Source organism: Trichechus manatus, unplaced genomic scaffold, assembly GCF_000243295.1.
Source record: "Trichechus manatus latirostris isolate Lorelei unplaced genomic scaffold, TriManLat1.0 scaffold00264, whole genome shotgun sequence".
NCBI classification, from domain to species: Eukaryota; Metazoa; Chordata; class Mammalia; order Sirenia; family Trichechidae; genus Trichechus; species Trichechus manatus.
The window spans coordinates 1,715,084-1,720,390 of record NW_004444200.1 but is presented as its reverse complement, the minus strand read 5'-3'; the positions used below and the strand labels follow the sequence as shown (position 1 = coordinate 1,720,390).

General features: G+C 41.2%; 1 pseudogene; it reads right to left on the bottom strand.

Moving 5' to 3' along the window:
- Positions 1–3,289: 3,289 nt before the first annotated feature.
- On the bottom strand, positions 3,290–4,219 carry LOC101349255 (sodium/potassium-transporting ATPase subunit beta-1-like; annotated as a pseudogene).
- Between the last annotated feature and the right edge of the window lie 1,088 nt (positions 4,220–5,307).

The window sequence follows — 5,307 nt, the reverse complement described above, 5'->3', positions numbered from 1 at the left end:
AAAACTAAGCTGAAAGCAACCAGGAGGAAGGAAATGATAAAGATTAGAGTAGAAATTAATAGTGAATAGGGAAAAAAATAGAGAAAATCAACAAAACCAAAAATTGGTTCTTTGAAAAGATCAACAAAATCAACAAACCTTTTTAGCTAGACTGACCAAGGTAAAAAGAGAGAAAATTAAATTACTAAAATCAAGAATGAAAGATGAGATATTGCTACCAACCTTGCAGAAATAAAAGAACTGTAAGGAAATATTATGATCAACTGTATGCCACCAAATTAGATAACTTAGATGAAATGGACAAGTTCCTAGAAAGACGGTAAACCACCAAAACTGACTCAAGAAGAAAATAGAAGTGAGGCTAAAGCCTGACAGGTGACTGGCAGGTGAAAAGTGGGTAGACTATGCTTTGAAGGGAGTCCCTGAGTGGTACAAATAGCTAAAGCATTTCACTGCTAACCAAACGTTTAGAGGCTCAAGTCCACCCAGAGGTGCCTCAGAAGAAAGGCCTGGTAATCTACTTCTGAAAAATCATCCATTGAAAACCCTGTGGAGCACAGTTCTACTCTGACACATGGGATGCCCTGAGTTGGAGTTGACTCTGCATAACTGGTACCTATTAGTTTTGAAGAAGATTGGCTGTGAAGGAAAAGAGAAAGATGTGGTTAGTAGAGGAGGATGTGGCCCACAGAGAAGAGAGGCAGGATTTCTGTTTTTTGGTTCTGTTTTTAAGATGCAAGAAACTTGAACACAGTTGTACAATAAAGAGCCAGTGGAGAGAAGGGGTTGAGGACATGAGGAGAAAGAGTAGTAGAGTGACAGAGGAGGCAACAAGGAGGTGGTATCCAGAAAAAGGAGAAAATCAGTCCCCTGCCTGCCCACAGTCACCTGGAGCCCCTGATCCCACCCCCTGTACTCCACCCCGGGTGTGGCAGAATGAACAACCTCCACTTGGGAGGGCCACAAGGGAGGCAGTATCGCCAGGGACAGACTGGCTTCGGTTAAGGTGAGGAGCTTCTAGGGTACAGAGTAAAGAGAGTAAGATGTGTTTTCCATGAGCAGGCATCTGGGAGGACATAAAGAATGATTGAAACAGAGGCTAGTAGTGGGTCAATAAGTAGGGGAGAAATACAAACTAAACGCCAGTTGTTGTGTGTGGTCGAGTCCATTCCAACTCACAGCAACCCCATGTGATAGAAAAGAACTGCCCCATAGGGTTTACTTGGTTGTAATCTTCACAGGGGCAGATCACCAGGGCTTTCTCTTATAGAAGTGCTGGTGGTTCGAACCGCCAACCTTTTGGTTAGCAACTGAGTGCTTAATCGTTGCATCACCAGGGCTACTTAAATTCTGGTTAAAAGCTCTCTTTTAGGTGGAGGTCCACTCGGGTCTCAGTTACAATGGAAGCAAATCAAAGTTGTATTTCATTTCAACCCTAGGCAGAGTGCTGACTCCAAAGCCTCTCTCTTTCCCTGATACTCCAGGCTGGGTTCTTGGGTGACCCTTGCCCACACACATATTATCCTATGATACTTCTGTTATAGAAGTTAACTGCATTGTATTATAATTGCATGTTTATTTGCCTATCTCCACTACTAGACCATGACAGTAATTAGTATAATCTTTACGTAAATAAGTTTTTGCACTTTTTTGCTCACTTAATTTTTAGATCTCCAAGTCAGTAACTATATAGTTGTGTTTTTTTTTTTTTAAAGAAAAACAGCCTTTCGCTATGGAAAATTTTATACAGAAGTAGAGGGGATGCCCCTGGACTCATCAGCCACATTTAACAATTATCAATTCATGGCTCATCTTTGTTCATCTGTACTCCCACCCACGCACCTACTCCGATTCTTTTGAAGTAAACCACAGATATCATGTTATTTTGAAAATTTTTAGTATATGCCTCTAAAAGATCATTCTCTTTTTAAAACATAATCTAAACACCATTATCATATATTAAAAAGAAACAATTCCTTAACATTATCAAATATCCAGTCAGTGTTCAAGTTTCCTTAATTGGCTTGCAAAATTTTTATACAGTCTTTTTTATTTATTATTTATTATTGTTTTTATGTCTCTCTCTCTCTCTCTCCCTCTTTTGTGTGTGTGCGTGTGTGTTCATTCTTTTACTGTCCATTGTTTTAACCTGACTGAATACAAGATCAATAAGACCATTGTGCTCCTGGAAATTATTATAATTATTACATATGTTAGAACATGGACTTTGCACTTTAGACAACATTTAACACCAGTCTACGGGATACTGCATTGCTTTTTATAAAGTTCAAAATATTTATTTTCAAACACGTGACTTTGGTTTATTTCATACATTACACTTTTTCTTACAGAAAAAAATAAAATTGTACAATTGTACAAATACGAAATTCTTCCACCATGAAATGCTTAAAACATTCATAAAGACAGCACCAGCATGTGATGCCTCCAGAGAAAGGAAAAAAAGAAAGAAAAAGAAAACGCACAAAGCAAATTAATTAGCCCAACCACTAGCCCAAGTGACAGGCTGATCCAGATCTCATACACAGTTGCAGGACATTCTGGAGGACAAGAGAAGAGATGTCAAGACAGCATTCAAAACAAAGCACGACACAACCCATCACTCTTTTCTGCTTTTCTGCAGTGTCACTTAAAATTTAAAAAGCAATTCCCCCATGACAGCCCATCCTCTCCCCAGGCCCAGGGGAAAAAACAAACAAACGATAAAGACCTAATACCACAAGAAAAGACTACGGAGTGGGTTAAAAATACTCAGTGATGAATGATTATCTTTGAAAGAGTCAAAGCCCAAAAAAGAAAAAAAAAGAAGGTACAATGCCAGTTTTATTCCCATTGAATATTTACACCTTGGACAGCAAACCTTGCTCACATAAAGTAGAAAACATACAATAAAACATGGCTTGAAAAATGACCACAGTATGCACCTATAGTACTGTACACTAAATAAAATACACAAGTCAGAAATACTTAGGGACTAGAAACACTGCTTACTACAAGTCAGTTATGGAATCATAATTTACAGTAAAAATGGGCATGATCCAAAGCTCAATTTTTCTTTTGTCATTTACAGTAGAATAAATATGTTGTTGCTATTGCTACACTTTAATTTACATTCTAACCTACTAAATGCAGAAAGCTAGTGTAAAGCGTATAGATTAAGTGATGGTCCCATATGTATGACAGTTTGTTTTAAGACTAGTAGATTTTTTGGTTTGGTATCTTTAAAAAAAAAACTTTTTATATGGCTAGTGGGAAAGATTTGTGCTTGTGATCAGCTCCTAACGTCAATGTTTACATCAAAGCATTCCTAAAAATGGTCTTTCTCACTGTATCCAATGTTCTCCCCATCTGCCTTAGTGGATGCGAATTTCAGTGTCCATAGTGAAGCTGGTGAACCGTACGGCCAGCAGGGGCTGCAGGTACTTGGGCTGCAGGAGTTTGCCATAGTACGGATAATATTGCTGAGGAAAACCAGGCAGCCGCCCTGTTCAAAATACTCCGCGTTTCCAACTTTATCCTTGCCTTCGTCTCGCTTGCCAGTGCACTGAACAAGCAAGACATAAGGACTATACTTCATCATTGGATAAGTTTCCAAAGACTCATTCTTGGGAGGCTTAGGTTTGAAGCCCAGAGCTCGATTAAGCTTTATGAGACATGGTTTACCCTCTTTGTAGCCAAGATTCATCATTTAGTCCAGAGCAATTTCCCAGCCACTCAAGCTTGAACCTGCAGACTTTTCGCTCTCCTTGATCTTTGAGGTCACTGGGCACATTGCCACAACCTTAAAAATCATTTCATCCTTTTGGGCCGAATCTTTGTATTTATTCAGGAACCTGTGATCAGCACATACGCCTCTTGGAGTCTAATGGACGAAAGGCAATTGCAGTCTTCTGGATCTCAGGAATCTGTGTTAATCCTGGTGGTGCCACTTGGTCCTGATACACTCAGAACCAAACCCATTGCCATCCAGTGGATTCTGATCCATAGCGACCCTATAGGTCTTGATAGGTGAGCTTAAATTCACTAATGGCGAGCAGCATCACCTGGGTGTTTCCAATAACGTTAGCAGCCAAGCAGCCATAGATTACACAGAAGAAAAGGATCTTAAACCAACTGCCACCGTCCTGTCCAAAAACCTCTTCTTCAAGTTCCAGATGAATTTCTTCCAGTTCTCCTCCTCCTTGGCTTTTCCCCGGGCCATAGTGGCGGGTCAGTAGCTGCCGCGGGGCCTGAGTGTGGGTGATTGCGGCGAGCGCCCTCGCTTCTCCGGCTGCGAGTCGCGTCCCTGGGCCGGTTCTCCGGGTGCAAGACGCGCGGCGGAGTTGCTGAGGCAGGAACTGGAGGAGCCCAGGCGGTGGCGGGGACGGAGGAAGGGATGGAGCGGGCTGGGCGGCTCCGAGCCCTGCACCTATTGGTGGGCGCAAGGCCACTCGCGGGCTCTTTGATTCTCTACGCAGTCCTCTCGCTTTGGGGTTGTGGGAGTTCCGCGAACCCGCAGCTGCGGCTCCAGCTGCTTTTAGGGACACTTGCTCAGTCCCCGCCTCCTGTGACCTCTGTGGAGAGAAGCCAGAGGCAGGAGAAATTTAGACAGAAGGATTGACCCAAGCGCGCCGGCCAGGAGCCTAGAAATTGACTGAGGGTGCACGCCCTACCTTTCCTATATACCGCGCCTCGGCAGCCCGGGGCCTCACCCACTCGCTTTTACGTCTCTCTTTTTTTCCGAGTTTTCTGGAATTTATTCCCCTTTAATGCTGAGTATAAAATCCCGTGATTCACTAGTGTCTTTAGAGACAAACGCATACAAATTGAAATCTAAAAACAATGATTATGTAGATCATTGCGGACCCTGACACTTCAGAAAAGCTGTTAAATGAAAAGCATTTATAGAAAACACAAAACTACGTCATAAAATAAAACAAAACAGAAAGTGGCTTTGGTAACTTTCAGTAACAGAAGACAAAAATAAGTTTAGTTCATATTAAATTTATGTAGTATAAAAACATCTATGTAGGAGTGTTGAATTAAATCTTTGAAACAGAAAAAAAATTTAAAATATATTAAACTGGGGGGGGGGAACCTTCTTTTTCTCCTTTTTGATTTTAATACAACACCAGAATTTGGAAAAACAAGTATTTCCCAGACAAAATTTTCTTCTGGTCTGCATATACTTAGCAGGATGGCTCTCTGTATTTTATCTAACTTTAAAACGGCAGAATTTGATTTTTAGCAGCATATGTCCTTTGCCCTAACACGACACCACAGGAAATAAGACAAAAATTCTGTTTTGAA